Raw genomic sequence first — 19298 nt, forward strand, 5'->3', positions numbered from 1 at the left:
AAAATCTCACTGAAATTCGTAACTTCCTAGGATTGGCAGGGTATTATCGTCGATTTATCAAGGATTCCTCAAAACTTGTCAGTCCTTTAACCGATTTGACGAAGAAGCATGGCAATTTTGTGTGGGATACTAGATGTGAAACTAATTTTTAAGAGTTCTAGCTCTACCTAAAGGAAATGACAGTTTCACTGTATATACTGATGTCTCGAGTCAAGGATTGGGGTGCGTATTAATGCAAAATAAGAATGTGATTGCCTTTGCCACTAGGAAGTTAAAACCTCATAAGTAAAATTATCCGACCCATGACTTCGAATGAGCAACTGTTGTATTTGTCCTGAAAAAGTGGAGACATTATTTGTATAGGATAACTTTTGAGGTTTTTACGGACCATAAGAGCCTTAAGTACTTATTTTCTCAAAAGGAGTTGAATATGAGACAGCATCGATGGATGAAATTTTTAGAAGATTATGACTATACGATTAACTACCATCCTGAAAAGGCTAATGTCGTGGCGGATGCTTTAAGTCGAAAGGCTCAAGTGGCTGGATTAATGATTAAGAAATGGAATATGTCAGAAAAAGTTAGTGAGTGAAATCCTCGTCTTGAACACCAGAAGGTGATCTTTGAAAATATTATGGTGAAATCCACTCTACTAGATCGAATGAAAGAGGCTCAGCAAAAAGATTCAGTGGTACAAAAGTGGATGAAAAAGATGCAAAAAGAGAAATTGTCTGATTTCATTTTGAGTCTCGAAAGAATTTTGAGATATCAGAACCGAATAGTGGTGCCGAATGATGAAATGTTGAAAAAGAAAATTTTGGAGGAAACTCATCAGTCCAAGTATATGTTCCATTTGGATAGTAGTAAGATGTATCAGGATTTAAGGGAGTTATATTGGTGGGATAACATGAAGGATAAAATTACTCAATATGTTCAAACTTGTCTCGTCTGTCAACAAGTTAAAGTCGAACATCAAAAACCCTCTGGTTTGTTACAACCCCTCGAGATACTCGAATGGAAGTGGAAAAACATCAAGATGGACTTTGTCTCAGGTTTATCGCGAACTCAGAGAGGCCATGATGCCATTTGGGTAATCATCGACTGGTTAACCAAATCGACCCATTTCTTGCCAGTAAATATGAAATATTCCATGAAAAAGTTGGCTCAACTGTATATGGATGAAATTGTGAGATTGCATGGAATCCCAGTGAGTATAGTCTCAGACAAGGATCCCCGATTCGTGTCTCGATTTTGACAAAAGTTGCAAGAAACCTTAGGGACCAAACTAAATCTGAGTACTACATACCACCCCCAGACAAATGGATAATCGGAAAGAACTATTCAAACCCTCGAGAATATGTTAAGGACGTGTATCTTGGATTTTGGAGGTAGTTGGGGCCAACACATGACATTGATGGAGTTTGCCTATAATAACAGCTACCATTCATCTATTCAAATGGCACCATAAGAAACTCTTTATCAAAAAAAGTGCCGATCATTGGTTTATTGGGATGAAGTGGAGAAAAAGAAGATTTTAAATCCAACAACCGTGTCATTGATGGAGAATGCACACGAAAAGGTCAAACTAATACGCCAAAGACTTCAAACAGTTCAAAGTCGGCAAAAGAGTTACGCGGACAATCGAAAAAAGGATTTGGAGTTCGAAGTATCACGATAGGTAAAGGAAAGAACTTTCAACCAAGATTTGTGGGACCCTTCAAAATTCTCCAATGAGTTGAAAAAGTGGCATGCCGACTCGAACTACTATCGAGTTTATCCAGAATTCATGACATCTTCCATATTTCGATACTAAAGAAGCACCATCCTGATCCGACTTACATCTTACAATCAAAAGAAATTGAAATGGATGAGTCTCTAACTTATGAGGAGAAACCCATGCAGTTGCTCGATTGAAAGGTTGAGGAATTGAGAAACAAGCAAATTCCCTTGGTGAAAATCTTGTGGAGAAATCATGGGATAGAAGAGGCAACCTGGGAAGTGGAGAAAGAGATATAAAAGAAATACCCTGAGCTGTGTCGCGTCCCATTTTTTTTTAAAAATAAATAAATGGTTTCAAAGAGAATTTTTCGATTTAAAAAATGAATTTTTGATTTAAAAAGTAAATGGGCTTAAATGGGACTTGTAATGCGACGATTTGGGCCCAAATTTATAGTTTAAAAAGGGTTTTTGAAATAAAATCGGAGTCGCCACTTGGTATAGAGTTAAGGTGTACCAAGTCACCTAAAAAATGAATTTTTCAAAGGAAAAGGTAGAAAAACCCTTTTTAAACGACTCCTCGTCTACGTAAATCAAAGAAAAAGGTTCGGGAGTCACATTTGAAGAAAGGGAAGCCAAGGATAAAAATTCGAGGCACCCTTTCGACCTAACCAAAGCTAGTTGCGTGATTTAGTCAAAGATTTTCCTAATTTACCCTTAAGATTTATCACATTTGGATGTATCTACATGAATGCAAACCCTAAACCTAGGAGGGTATCGGGGGGTTGAAATGTATCTACAAAGCTTATTTGGTACCAATCACATTAATTGTGACGCCCAATGAAGACTCTTCGAAGAAGTCACGAATAGTGCAAAAATATGAGACTCTAAGAAAAGAAAAAGAAATAAAATAATCATACAAATGTACATGTCTTAAAGGAGTGCATCATGTCGGGTACGGGGGACTAATGTTCGTGACTCAATTTTCCCTTTTAATAGAGAGAATACGAGCGTGCTAAGGCAAGAAAGTCAAACTCGTCCATATCTCATATCGAAGGGGTTTTCCTATCTAATCAAGCAAATGATCTAACCCAATTCTAATGCTTAGATGAAATGCAAGTCTAATGTCATGTTTCATACAAAGGGGTAAGTAATATACATATAAGGGAAAATATGGGGACGGGATATACGTATAAGGAGGGATGTCATGCAAAAAATGATAAAAGACCCTAAAAAGTGAAAAATATGCATGAGATGAAGTGGTTTTATCACACAACCATGATCTAACGCTCGAAGGGCTCCTAAGGGTCTAGCGTTGGACTAGCCCATGTCTACAAATTCTCACTAGCGTTGGACTAATGGAAAATCGGAACAAAGAGCCACAACTAGCATTGGACTAGTGTGGATTCGAGAAATGGACCACGACTAGCGTTGGACTAGTGTGGTGATGTCACACATTGATTATAACTAAACGAATGATATAAAACATAATAAAGCAAGTACACACATAATATCACATAAACACATAACACATAATTATAATATCTAGATGCAAGGCCCTAAGAAAGCGGATAACACATAGCACATAGACATGCAAAACACACATAAGGCAAATAAAGCAAATAAAGCCCTAATTATTACATTCGGGGGGGAAGCCTACTACAATCTAAGAGGGGAAACGGAATAAAATAAACAAAATAATAACCTAGCTATTACAACTTCGGCATTCAAGTGCCTTTCAAATGATCGAAATTGAAAATAACTATACAAAATTAAAACAAATAAAGTGGAGAAACAAATAAATCAATAAAATAAAAACATTCAAAAGGCATGCAATTAAGCACATAAATCACATAGACACATAGGGTCAAATAAAGTGAAAATAAGAGATAGAGTGTACCTCCTTTGCAATGGTAATCAAATGAAGGAAAAATAGCTTCAAAACAATAAAAGGGTCAAGGCACCAATTAAATAGTAAAGTATAAACAAAATCACCAAGTCCATCCCAATTGCGACTTAAATGAAATCAAATAATGTATAATTTCCAAGAAGAGTAAATTATTGATCATATTTCAAAAATAGAAAACTACCAAGGACCCAATTGCAAACATTAACCCATCATTCAAGTCCAATTAAAATATTTTGAGAACTTCAAAGATCCAAGAGTAACAATAAGGTCAAGTAATGGTTCAAAACGCAATTACTCTAGGACCTAATTGCAAGAAATTGGAACATAATTGGGCTTTTTAGCATTGCTAGAAGCCAAGAGGAGTAAAGTGAAATTTTCAGAAGTTGTTTTGCATGCAAAATCCATGCAATCACGTAGAAGGCTTTCTGTAAATGAGACAAACAAAACTGCTGCATTCTTCGTTTCACTTGCCAACACCAGATTCAGATTCAATCACATACCTTAACCAAAGTTTTCTTGATCTAACATCCAAAACCTTAAACTAAACAACAAGACATAAATTTGACATCCAAACAAGCAAAGACATAGGAGGAAATCATGCAAACGTTGAAAATACTTCATGCAAGACTACGGACGAAGTGGCTGCAACCAAAAAAAAACTTGCTGCAATTTCCGTCTCCAAATGCAGATTTCTTAATCACAACTTGGATTAGATATTTTTCAAAACCAACCCTACAACTTTAGGCTAAGCAAACTACATAATCACCACCATCGAAACAAGCAGAAAACTTAGAAAGAGATCATGCAAAAATTCTGGAAAAATATACAAGAATGGTTCGGCAATTTGGTTGTTCATTTTTCAGCAATGTATTGGCACATGATTCAAATGTTTTAAGGACACAAACATGCAAACTCAAACCAATCTTCCACTGCCCCCTTCCCACACAAGACTGACTAACAAAATTAGAAGAGGCTAAAGCCTGGTGAATGGTCACGGAAAAGGCAGACAGTAAAGTAGGTGCGGCAACCTTTGCTCTGCTGCAATTTTCTGTTGCAAGTTCGCAGCTCCAACTTACGCGAATGAATGCAGAAATGCAACAGAAACACAAGGAGGGAAACTCGTGGCAAAGATGCACACCACATACCAACCCAAGCAAAAACTTTAACAAACAAAGGAAGGAAGCAAGGTCCGTCCACGCTGCTGCAACAAGCCGAGGGCTTTGAATTCGTTGCAGCAGCTTTGAATCACTTAACTCCAACCAAACAAAACGCAGATTTCACGAACAAATTCCAACAAAACTTTATTTTCTAACACTGGGAATGGACATTTCCTTAGACACAACAAATCATCAAAATGGCATGGGTTCCATGTTTCTGTATGAATCACTATCGCTACTCCATGAAACGAAGTAGAACCGAAAGGTTATTTGGAACAGACCCATGTAAACACTATTCATTTTTTTGCAGCAATGTACCAAAACATCAAGCCCGTTCTTTGCTTTTAGGAAGAGCAAATAAATTCTAGATAAGACCACCAGCGAAGAACCATCAGACAACCAGAATAAAAATGAAAACAGAAAAGAAATGAAGCATCTTTATAAGCAAAACGTGAGGGAACCACTACAAACTATCCATACCGTCTACAAGGGAACCAAGTAATGGAGTATGAATCAGCAAGAACTCATTTTCGACTCCTCAGTAGCATGATAAACGAAAGCCAAAGATCTGGACACATTTGTAACCTAACTAAGGGAAAAAGAGTTTACCCTTGCGTTGCGATTCTGACCCTGATGTAAGGTATCCTCCAACAGAGAAATGGAATAGGAAAAAGCTTCGTTTGAACAGCTCCAGAAGATAATGAAACCTTCGATCTACCTTCTCCCTTGCCTCATGATTTTCCCTTTCGTTCTCAGTTTCCCAGAACCCCAGCTTCTATTTCTCTCTCACTCTCCGTCACCTTTCTCTCGGTTTCTCTCCCTTTTCTCTTAGCCCCCTCACCAGATCCTTTCCTTTTCTTTTTTTTCCAGATTTCCAGCCGTCCCTCCGATGCTCCCCTGCTGTCCTCTCCTTTCCAAGAAAACCCCCCCGTAGCCTTCTGTGTTTTTTCTCTACCCACAGCCGCCAATGAGCCTCTCTCCCAAAACCCCCGCCGCTGTACCTTACCCTTCTTTTCAGTCATTTTTTTTCTTTCTTGAACCCTTAGACCTCTCTTGAAGCTCTCTCCATCTCTCGGCTCTCTCTCACTCCAATCTTAGCCACCCTAGCTCCCCTCTCTTTTTTTCTCTCTCGGCCCTCAACCCCTTTTTCAGCCCCGTTCTTGAGCTCTTTTTTTCATCCGCCCCCTTTTTCATTTTTCAGCCCCGGCCCCCCTTGTTTATTTCCTTTTTCCTTTTTTCTAGTTTTTTTTTGTTTTATTTCAAAAATCCCTATCCTACAAGTGTCTAGACACCTCACCATCTAGATAATGTGTTGTCCAAGACAAAAAGGGACACTTGTCCCTATTGCATATTCTCCATTTGTCTAGCATGCAAACTTCCACCTATTTCACACATTATTTTGTATTTTTGTATTTTCATTTTTCTCTTTTTTTGAAATTTAGTATGAAGACAAAAATAAATAAATAATAAAATAAAATAAAATGAACTAGAACAAAATAAAATAAAATAAAATAAACCCTAGAATTGAAACAAATAAAGCAAAATTAAATTAATTAAACCAATAAAGTTAAAAAATCAAAAATTTGGTGTCTACAGTTTGCCACTCTTTGTCTGAGTTTTGGAAAAACTTGAGACAAAGAAGTAGAAACCAAATACTTACCTGTGTTATTCGGCTGCGAACGACTCAAACAACTGACGCTTTTGAAATGAGGACTGACCTCTTTAAAAAAACTTTAAAATGGGACTGACCCAGACGAGAATTTTAAAACGGGACTGACCCAGACGAGAATTTTAAAACGGTACTGACCCGTACAAAAATTTAAACCATGGGACTGACCCGAACAAAATTTAAAGTCATGGGACTGACTCGAACGAGGAATTTAATCATGGGACTGACCCGAACGAAAATTTAAACATGGGACTGACCCGAACAAGAAATTTAAATCATGGGACTGACCCGAACAAAAATTTAAATGGGACTGACCCGAACAGAAAATTTACAAGGGGACTGACCCCGACATGAAATTAAATCGGGACTGACCCGAAGGGGACTGACCCCAACATGAAATTTAAATCGGGACTCACTCATATTTAGTGTCGATGTAAATGAAATGTTCACTAGTGGGACTGACCCATGTTTAGTGGCAATGAAAATGAAATGCTCACTAATGGGACTGACCCATGCTTAGCGGCAATAAAGAAATGCTGGTATGTATGAAGAAACTGTATAAGATTTGCTTGAAAAATTATCCAAAGATTTGCCCCAGTGTGATGCATTGGTCAGTGGGATTAAACCCGAGCCTGCCTTAGTTCATGGTACAAAATCCAAGCCCAACGTGACGTTTGTGATGTTGGTGGCACAAAATCCAGGCCCAACGTGATGTTTGTGAAGTGAAATGAAGTGTTAGTGGGACTGACCCACGTCTAACGAAGATAGACTAAAAACAACACACACGTTAGTGAGATAAACTCGATGCTAACGGTGGTTGAATAAAAACGCACACGTTAGTGAGATTGACTCGATACTAACGGTGATTGAATAAAGAAGCACACGTTAGTGAGATAGACTCGATGCTAACGGTGGTAGAATAAAGAAGCACACGTTAGTGAGATAGACTCGATGCTAATGGTGGTTGAATAAAAAAGTACACGTTAGTGAGATAGACTCGATGCTAACGGTAGTAGAATAAAAATGCACACGTTAATGAGATAGACTCAATGCTAATGGTGGTTGAATAAAAATGCACACGTTAGTAAGATAGACTCGATGCTAACGGTGGTAGAATAAAAAAGCACACGTTAGTGAGATAGACTCGATGCTAACGGTGGTTGAATAAAAAAGTACACGTTAGTGAGATAGACTCGATGCTAATGGTGGTTGAATAAAAAGCACACGTTAGTGAGATAAACTCGATGCTAACGGTAGTAGAATAAAAACGCACACGTTAGTGAGATAGACTCGATGCTAACGGTGGTTGAATAAAAAAGCACACGTTAGTGAGATAGACTCGATGCTAACGGTAGTAGAATAAAAATGCACACGTTAGTGAGATAGACTCGATGCTAACGGTGGTTGAATAAAACGCACACATTAGTGAGATAGACTCGATGCTAACGGTGGAGAAATCAGTGAATTAAATGTGGTTGTCAAGAATGGGGAATGGAAGGGTGCGCGGCGGGCGCTGAGATTTCATCAACAAGAAATTGAAATTTGTCAAGGAACAAGAAATTAAATTCAAGTTTGATTTTTTGAGAATCTTTTCAAAAATAATTTGCCCCAGTTTCTACCAATTATTGTGCAACTGATCAATTGATTTGCATTACGGCATGGTTGCTCCTCCTTGAGGCCTTGATTCGTAAGATTCTGACTTACGCTTCTTCGTCGATTTCAGCCATGGATACCTGCACAGGGGGATTGCCAAAGTACAACATGCACTTTATTTTAAAATATTGCAACTACTACTCATGGAAAGAGCAGTGTGATTGATTTGAAAGTATATTACTTGACTCTTGTACGAAATCCTCAAATGTAATCATATTTGAACAAAGAGAAATCACACTTTCTAAAACTTAGAAAGTAATCATATATACAACGTGAAGAAATTTAAACGTTGAGTTTGAACTCATGCAGAAATTTCATGATGAATCTCTCAGAGTAACACCAAATTCAAGAAGATTTCTTCCTCACTTTTAGCATCGGTGCTTAGGGTAACGCGTCACCACTTCTTGTTGGCTCATCTTTCAGGACCAATCAAGTGGGCGTTATTTCTGATTTGGAAGTGGCTAAAGGAAATGGGAGGTCAAGATTTGTCTTATTTTTGTGCCCATTCGATATCACATCTCAGTGAAAGCAAATAGTTTGTCACCCTTATTTCTTAAGAAAACTTAGTCAACACATGGGCTTTGTATGCTTGCAACAGAGGGGTAGAAATGATACCAAAACATGCGGAAACAGGTTATAACCTTATGACCAGGAGCGTAACCCTTGCTCTGAACTGTCATGAGGGATAAGTCAGCGATGGAATTTATGAGCTTATAATGCGGCTGGAAAACGATAGTTAAAGAAAAAATTTTCCAGGGTATTGCACCGAAGATCGCATTTTTTTCAAAACTGCTCTAATTTTGTACTCAAAGACCTCGGACTTTGTTTGCATTTTCCTCATCATTCACCAGGGACTTCAGCGTCGAATTTTTTTACATTTTTCTTGCATTTACTTTTCTTGCTTTGCTTTTTGCTTCTTTTTCTTTTCCTTGACCTGGTGGGTTTTCACATGGTGAGTAGTGTCAACCCCATACCCAAGCAATTCAGAAATACAGCTAAAATTTTTTGGCATCAGAAATTTTCTTGACAAGGCCATTGCAAAGAACAAAAGTCAGGACTTTCAGCTTTTGTAATGGGGTCTGGTGGGGTGTTTAGAAAAGTTAAGGCTTGAAGGCAGATATCAAAAGTGGTTTAAGTAATCTGAGATCGCATTGTTGCGCCAACCCTATTTTAGGGTTAAATCAAAATTTGCCCCAGTTCATTCTCCATTGAGGCTTTTTCTTTCATTTTCCTCTTTTCCTTTCTTCTCTTTTCTGGCCTTCGGTCGTTTCATTCACCGAGGTTTTCTTTTCTTTCATTCACCGGGTCGGTTGAAATGGTGGACGAAACTGTGAAGAAAATGGAGTTCTACGGACTTAATGCCGACCCGGTTGATGGAATGTCATCGCGGGGAGGTATTTGATCGAGTCTTGGCATAGCAAGTGGAACCTAGCTCCTGAGAGCTCCTGTATCCTCATTGAATGAGTTTAATTGAAAATTGTGAATTACTTGAATATTACAGTTTTATTTCTCGCTTAAATGCTATTGCTACTTGAACTATGTGTTTGCATGTTTTCTTGGCCTCATTGAGCATTAGCTCATACTATTAGATTTGTTTTCCTTAGCAGGGACGGTGATAGCATCATGGTATGTAACAGCCCCACCTTCCCCTAAGGCGAACCAAAGGGGTTAGCGGACTGCCTGCCCAGCTCTCGCCAGGACTACGGATCAGTTCACGTCGATCTAATACGTTCCGGAACATACCCACGCGCGTAAACAAGTCAAAATCACAAAATAAAAAAAAAAAAGAAAATCGAAGCCGATGATGAACAGTACCGGCCACGTCAGAATCCAGATACTAGGCCGAGAGTAGCCAAATTTTTCTTTTGCCGTTTGAAATACAAGTTAATCAGAAATCCAACCAAATGTCAACCAACCATTAATACATTGCAATTCAACATTTACAACCAATTTGGCATGCCAAAAGCTATTCATCATGGATACACATGTTCGGTTTGCCAATCAAAAGATGAACCCAATACACATTAGGGTTTCATGCAAAGAGCTATTCAAAATAGACATATACATGGCTCAATTTGGCAACCAACAAGTATGATCTTCCAAAATGATCATTTTCCAGTAAGGAAAACAAATGGAACGGAATGAGCTTAAGCCCAGTGAGTTACTACCACATAAGCAACAAAGATCACTTAAGCATAACCTTTCAATTCAAGTACACAATTCAGGAATAAAACAAATCAGTAAAAGGATACGGACGGCTCTCAAGAGCCCATTTCCACGCTTATATTCTTGATCCAACCTCATTGACTCTCCGTCAACGTTTATGAGTACCAACCGTAGAACCCACTTCACTCCCATTCCTTCCACCAAACATACCCCAACCGGGCCCGCACTCCAATCAGTAACTTTTGGTAATACTCGAGTATACCGGAACCAAGAGTCTCATTACTACAAGATTCCCCAGTACAGTCCCCGTGGCATGTCAATTTTCACGACCAAGCCCTCGCCGGCTCGATTCAATTGACTACCTACGGGGTTGAGCTCAGTAATACAGTAAGGCCGTTGGATATTCGTCCAAACGACACCAAATCAGTTTTTCATGAATGGAATTCAATATCTCATATAGCAAGTGCAGTAATTCAGTAAAACGGTAATCAGTCATTAACGGTATCACATGGGGTGAGGGCGGTCAAGTACACCCTCACCTCAATCAATTCCAATAGCCAAATAAGCCTTCAAGGTGTCAAAATCACATATAGCAAAGCCACATTGTAACATTCAAGTGAGTAGTATACTCACCACTCAAGTAGGTGATGTTTCAAGCACCGTCGTTAAACGAACGTCGTGCACCACCGTCACTTCCTAGAACATGCAAACAAATACCATAAGACTCGATAACGAGTCATAAAGCCAAGCCAATTATAACCCAATAGGGTTTCATATGCATAAACAAGCATAATAGCAAACCAGAAATTTCAGCAAAGGGAACTCATTTGATCCAACAACAAAAACAGTTTTCGTCCTCTTTTTGCGGTAATAGTACAAAATGCGCTACGCTTATCGGATGAGGGCGTAAGACCCACCATCTCGAAGCTAAAAGACAGGGCTACAACAATGTAGAAGGCCACTCAGTCCAAATCCTAGCACAACTAGGTCAAAAATGCAGAAAACCAAGCCAGAACCGTAATTGCAGGTTCCCAAATCACACAAAACTGTAATCAGTCCAAGTCAGTCTATACAGGTCCAAATACATTGATTCCAAAGGCATATGATAGCTAAGACATCAAGCTACATTTCATCAGAAGACACCATCACCAAAATCCAAAGAAATTCCAGTCAAAATGGCCAATTACAAGTGCAGTTCGCACATTCTGATCACCCAGAACAGCAACAGTAAAAACGACATAACTCACTCTACACTACTCTAAATGCCCTGAAATTTTGTAGGCACTTCAAACTCATCAATACCTACAACTTTAATGTTTTGAGCAAAGTCCAATTCGGCCTCTAACCCTATGATCCAAAACCGGACAGATTTAGGGGTTATCAACCCTAACTTTTCTCATTTCAATCCAAACCCAAAATTGGTTGCATTTATCACTAATCCACACCTACTAGAGTCTTTATAGACTATTGCCAATCATCAAAAACAGCCACAACATCACATTCATATTAAACCAGAAAATTCCTCAAAAATATAAAAACTTCACCAAATCAACTCAAATCAAGAAATAAATCACACATTCCATCACTCAAGCCACCATTAGGCACAAAATAAGCATCATTAGATATAAGAGGATGTTCAATCATCACTTACCTAGTAAACAAGAGAAGAGGAGTTGTAGACCACCTTAGCTCTTCCAAAAACTTCACCAAACTCACCACTAACACTAAATAGAAAGATTGTATGGAGTGGAAACTAGTTGGTGTGATTGATTTGGATGATTTGAGCTAGTGGAAAGCTTGAAGACTGAAGAAGTTTTCTTCCTTCTTGGCAAGAGAGAGGGCCGGCCACAAGGTGAAAGAAAATGGTGATTTTTTGTGAAATTTTTAGATATTTAACCAATTTTGGTCAAAAGTCAAAAAAAGTGAATAGTGTTCTTAAGTCAAAACCAATCACCAAGTGACACGTGGCACTTCATTAATGCATTCCTATCCTTTCTTTTCTCTCTCACATCAATCATTTCACACACTCTACTTATCTCTTAACACCCGATAAATTTTACACAGTATCCGAAACTTCACCTTATTGGCCGAATTTTTCCGAACTTTTCGCGCTAGTGGGGCCCACGTCCATAATCTATCCGTAATTTTTCAAAAACTACCCAATGCTAGAAAACTCATCTAAAAACTATATTTATCCATAAAATCCACCAAGAAAATTCTCTAAGCCAGAAAATGCAGAAAACATGCAATTAAAGGGGAAAAACCCTAGGAAAAACATTAAGGGAAAATACGGGTTCTCACACTCTCTCCCCCTTAAAAGAATGTCGTCCTCGACATTCTAACTCCTATATAAAGCCGGTCAAGATATCGCTCAAGAAACCAATCAAGCAGTAGAATTCCATCTACTCCAACTCGTATTCACCAGGTCCAATTTGTTTTTCCCAATCTTACTTATCACAATTCATGATCTTGTAAATCACTTATCAAATTCAAGTACTCAGTATCACGCCAATCCAACTTATCAAATAGTCATGGTCCAGTGGTCCAGTAGGGAGTTAATCGCATAACCAGATAAAACAGGCAAAAGGCTTGAAATCGGACGTAATGTCCCAGATATTTGGAAGACATTCAGGGTATAACAAGCTAGCACAACGGCTATGCTTCACCAAAGAATTTCAGTTCAGTAAATTGGCCCTGGCGGTGCTGGACAACACAACAAGTTCGCACAACGGCTAAACTTCGCCAGAGAGCCTCCGTTCAAGTATTTTATCCCTGGTGGTGCAGGACAACACAACAGGCATGCCTCGCCAGAAGAATGGCGGTGCTGGACAACACAACAGGCAATGCCCTACCAGAGAGGTTCAGTTCAACCGCTACAGAAACGTAGTAGCCGGTCTACAACCACATGAGTACGAAGAAGTTCAAGAGTACGGTCAAATATTACAAGTTCAGGGAGCATGAACACAAATAAGAGTACAAGTTCAAGTTCAAGGATCATGAGTACAGGTAAGAACACACTGGCCTAACCTCTGTCTAGCAATTCACATTCGTAAATAGTCATAAAATTCAAGTCCACCTACAGGTCACATACCATATATTCGGTGAAATTAGGTCCACTAAGAGTACGTATGAACACACTCGCCTAACAGGGTCACGTCTCAAGGAAGTTCAGTCTAGTCGGTCTCAGGCAGCTCAAGATCAATCTCAGGTAGTTCGAGGTCAGTCCCAAGTAGTTCAAGTAGAGCAAATTCCAACACTTACCAATCAGGTGGTGCAAAAGTCTAGAGATCCACACCTATCGTGTGCGTAATACTCCAACTAGAAACAAAATAAAAACACAAAACAAATACACGAAAAGCACGCAAAAGCGTAGGTACAAAAAGATACGACTCGAATATATACATTTATTTACAAAACCACACCAAAAGATATACAAAGTACCCGACCTCCAGTCGGTACAAAACCCATTATGTACACGAGCACTCCGGCTCCAAAAAGCTAGTCAGTCCACCAAATAACCAAAGAAATTAGCCATGCCAGTCCTAGCAAAAGTAATCTACCAGCTACTCATAATACAAAAGCAACCCTAATCACCTCCCCTAGGGCCCCGGTTCCCAACGGAACCTAAAGTATCTATCTCGCCTAACTGCTCTGGACCAGTAGCTCGTGGTGGTGCCTCCGCGGCCATGTCTAGTAAAACCCCACAGTCAAACATAATACTCCGGGCCCTCTCCCTAAGCTGCATCCTCATAGCGAAGAGGTGCTGGTGTGTGTGTCGAAGATCCCGCTCCAGGTCCCTAACGCGCAACGCCTGCCAACGGCTAAACTCTCTAGCCTCCTCCAGCTGCGCCCTCAAAGTCTCAACTGTCCTGCCTAGGTGATAACGCTCGTCATCCATCGCTAAAACAACCTCGTCAGGATAGCCATAGGTATACCAGCACTCACAGGGTCGGCGCGACACCTGTCCAAAAGGGGAATACAAACTATAAGGCTCCCCAAGCCTCCTCCGATAGCGGATCGCCCGCTTACGCAGCACCCGGTCCTCTGGGCCCCTCGCACTCGGAGGTCTCGGTCCCGGTCCCATGCCGCTAGAACTGCCCGGATCCATACCTACAAACATTAATTCGTTAGTTAACTGACATTTCAACTTAAAATATATCATTCATCTTAAAGAGAATAATGTATCCCTAAGGCCTATCACGTATGTCCCACAATTGCCCAAGTCCTCTAACCTAGGCGCTCTTATTTCGTTCGTATCCGGGCCCAAGAATCCCATCCAAGATAATTCACAACTCGAGCTGGCCGGTTCCAAGCGTAAATCATCCTTATTAAAGATTCCTACCCGACATACATACTTAACTTCCTCATGTCCCATGTTAATGATCCTTACACTAATGACATGCACAGTTCATAGCTTACGCTCAAAAGAGCACTGATACCTTTAAACACTTTCACCATAATCAGGACCATAACATCCTTTGGCCCAGTCTCACTCCGCGCAGAGACCACGCGACGTGGCTCTGATACCAACTGTAACAGCCCCACCTTCCCCTAAGGCGAACCAAAGGGGTTAGCGGACTGCCTGCCCAGCTCTCGCCAGGACTACGGATCAGTTCACGTCGATCTAATACGTTCCGGAACATACCCACGCGCGTAAACAAGTCAAAATCACAAAATAAAAAAAAGAAAAGAAAATCGAAGCCGATGATGAACAGTACCGGCCACGTCAGAATCCAGATACTAGGCCGAGAGTAGCCAAATTTTTCTTTTGCCGTTTGAAATACAAGTTAATCAGAAATCCAACCAAATGTCAACCAACCATTAATACATTGCAATTCAATATTTACAACCAATTTGGCATGCCAAAAGCTATTCATCATGGATACAAATGTTCGGTTTGCCAATCAAAAGATGAACCCAATACACATTAGGGTTTCATGCAAAGAGCTATTCAAAATAGACATATACATGGCTCAATTTGGCAACCAACAAGTATGATCTTCCAAAATGATCATTTTCCAGTAAGGAAAACAAATGGAACGGAATGAGCTTAAACCCAGTGAGTTACTACCACATAAGCAACAAAGATCACTTAAGCATAACCTTTCAATTCAAGTACACAATTCAGGAATAAAACAAATCAGTAAAAGGATACGGACGGCTCTCAAGAGCCCATTTCCACGCTTATATTCTTGATCCAACCTCATTGACTCTCCGTCAACGTTTATGAGTACCAACCGTAGAACCCACTTCACTCCCATTCCTTCCACCAAACATACCCCAACCGGGCCCGCACTCCAATCAGTAACTTTTGGTAATACTCGAGTATACCGGAACCAAGAGTCTCATTACTACAAGATTCCCCAGTACAGTCCCCCTGGCATGTCAATTTTCACGACCAAGCCCTCGCCGGCTCGATTCAATTGACTACCTACGGGGTTGAGCTCAGTAATACAGTAAGGCCGTTGGATATTCGTCCAAACGACACCAAATCAGTTTTCCATGAATGGAATTCAATATCTCATATAGCAAGTGCAATATTTCAGTAAAACGGTAATCAGTCATTAACGGTATCACATGGGGTGAGGGCGGTCAAGTACACCCTCACCTCAATCAATTCCAATAGCCAAATAAGCCTTCAAGGTGTCAAAATCACATATAGCAAAGCCACATTGTAACATTCAAGTGAGTAGTATACTCACCACTCAAGTAGGTGATGTTTCAAGCACCGTCGTTAAACGAACGTCGTGCACCACCGTCACTTCCTAGAACATGCAAACAAATACCATAAGACTCGATAACGAGTCATAAAGCCAAGCCAATTATAACCCAATAGGGTTTCATATGCATAAACAAGCATAATAGCAAACCAGAAATTTCAGCAAAGGGAACTCATTTGATCCAACAACAAAAACAGTTTTCGTCCTCTTTTTGCGGTAATAGTACAAAATGCGCTACGCTTATCGGATGAGGGCGTAAGACCCACCATCTCGAAGCTAAAAGACAGGGCTACAACAATGTAGAAGGCCACTCAGTCCAAATCCTAGCACAACTAGGTCAAAAAATGCAGAAAACCAAGCCAGAACCGTAATTGCAGGTTCCCAAATCACACAAAACTTTAATCAGTCCAAGTCAGTCTATACAGGTCCAAATGCATTGATTCCAAAGGAATATGATAGATAAGACATCAAGCTACATTTCATCAGAAGACACCATCACCAAAATCCAAAGCAATTCCAGTCAAAATGGCCAATTACAAGTGCAGTTCGCACATTCTGATCACCCAGAACAGCAACAGTAAAAACGACATAACTCACTCTACACTACTCCAAATGCCCTGAAATTTTGCAGGCACTTCAAACTCATCAATACCTACAACTTTAATGTTTTGAGAAAAGTCCAATTCGGCCTCTAACCCTATGATCCAAATCCGGACAGATTTAGGGGTTATCAACCCTAACTTTTCTCATTTCAATCCAAACCCAAAATTGGTTGCATTTATCACTAATTCACACCTACTAGAGTCTTTATAGACTATTGCCAATCATCAAAAACAGCCACAACATCACATTCATATTAAACCAGAAAATTCCTCAAAAATATAAAAACTTCACCAAATCAACTCAAATCAAGAAATAAATCACACATTCCATCACTCAAGCCACCATTAGGCACAAAATAAGCATCATTAGATATAAGAGGATGTTCAATCATCACTTACCTAGTAAACAAGAGAAGAGGAGTTGTAGACCACCTTAGCTCTTCCAAAAACTTCACCAAACTCACCACTAACACTAAATGGAAAGATTGTATGGAGTGGAAACTAGTTGGTGTGATTGATTTGGATGATTTGAGCTAGTGGAAAGCTTGAAGAGTGAAGAAGTTTTCTTCCTTCTTGGCAAGAGAGAGGGCCGGCCACAAGGTGAAAGAAAATGGTGATTTTTTGTGAAATTTTTAGATATTTAACCAATTTTGGTCAAAAGTCAAAAAAAGTGAATAGTGTTCTTAAGTCAAAACCAATCACCAAGTGACACGTGGCACTTCATTAATGCATTCCTATCCTTTCTTTTCTCTCTCACATCAATCATTTCACACACTCTACTTATCTCTTAACACCCGATAAATTTTACACAGTATCCGAAACTTCACCTTATTGGCCGAATTTTTCCGAACTTTTCGCGCTAGTGGGGCCCACGTCCATAATCTATCCGTAATTTTTCAAAAACTACCCAATGCTAGAAAACTCATCTAAAAACTATATTTATCCATAAAATCCACCAAGAAAATTCTCTAAGCCAGAAAATGCAGAAAACATGCAATTAAAGGGGAAAAACCCTAGGAAAAACATTAAGGGAAAATACGGGTTCTCACACTCTCTCCCCCTTAAAAGAATCTCGTCCTCGACATTCTAACTCCTATATAAAGCCGGTCAAGATATCGCTCAGAAACCAATCAAGCAGTAGAATTCCATCTACTCCAACTCGTATTCACCAGGTCCAATTTGTTTTTCCCAATCTTACTTATCACAATTCATGATCTTGTAAATCACTTATCAAATTCAAGTACTCAGTATCACGCCAATCCAACTTATCAAATAGTCATGGTCCAGTGGTCCAGTAGGGAGTTAATCGCATAACCAGATAAAACAGGCAAAAGGCTTGAAATCGGACGTAATGTCCCAGATATTTGGAAGACATTCAGGGTATAACAAGCTAGCACAACGGCTATGCTTCACCAAAGAATTTCAGTTCAGTAAATTGGCCCTGGCGGTGCTGGACAACACAACAAGTTCGCACAACGGCTAAACTTCGCCAGAGAGCCTCCGTTCAAGTATTTTATCCCTGGTGGTGCAGGACAACACAACAGGCCTGCCTCGCCAGAAGAATGGCGGTGCTGGACAACACAACAGGCAATGCCCTACCAGAGAGGTTCAGTTCAACCGCTACAGAAACGTAGTAGCCGGTCTACAACCACATGAGTACGAAGAAGTTCAAGAGTACGGTCAAATATTACAAGTTCAGGGAGCATGAACACAAATAAGAGTACAAGTTCAAGTTCAAGGATCATGAGTACAGGTAAGAACACACTGGCCTAACCTCTGTCTAGCAATTCACATTCGTAAATAGTCATAAAATTCAAGTCCACCTACAGGTCACATACCATATATTCGGTGAAATTAGGTCCACTAAGAGTACGTATGAACACACTCGCCTAACAGGGTCACGTCTCAAGGAAGTTCAGTCTAGTCGGTCTCAGGCAGCTCAAGATCAATCTCAGGTAGTTCGAGGTCAGTCCCAAGTAGTTCAAGTAGAGCAAATTCCAACACTTACCAATCAGGTGGTGCAAAAGTCTAGAGATCCACACCTATCGTGTGCGTAATACTCCAACTAGAAACAAAATAAAAACACAAAACAAATACACGAAAAGCACGCAAAAGCGTAGGTACAAAAAGATACGACTCGAATATATACATTTATTTACAAAACCACACCAAAAGATATACAAAGTACCCGACCTCCAGTCGGTACAAAACCCATTATGTACACGAGCACTCCGGCTCCAAAAAGCTAGTCAGTCCACCAAATAACCAAAGAAATTAGCCATGCCAGTCCTAGCAAAAGTAATCTACCAGCTACTCATAATACAAAAGCAACCCTAATCACCTCCCCTAGGGCCCCGGTTCCCAACGGAACCTAAAGTATCTATCTCGCCTAACTGCTCTGGACCAGTAGCTCGTGGTGGTGCCTCCGCGGCCATGTCTAGTAAAACCCCACAGTCAAACATAATACTCCGGGCCCTCTCCCTAAGCTGCATCCTCATAGCGAAGAGGTGCTGGTGTGTGTGTCGAAGATCCCGCTCCAGGTCCCTAACGCGCAACGCCTGCCAACGGCTAAACTCTCTAGCCTCCTCCAGCTGCGCCCTCAAAGTCTCAACTGTCCTGCCTAGGTGATAACGCTCGTCATCCATCGCTAAAACAACCTCGTCAGGATAGCCATAGGTATACCAGCACTCACAGGATCGGCGCGAC

This window comes from Coffea eugenioides, chromosome 11 (genome assembly GCF_003713205.1).
Source record: "Coffea eugenioides isolate CCC68of chromosome 11, Ceug_1.0, whole genome shotgun sequence".
NCBI lineage: Eukaryota > Viridiplantae > Streptophyta > Magnoliopsida > Gentianales > Rubiaceae > Coffea > Coffea eugenioides.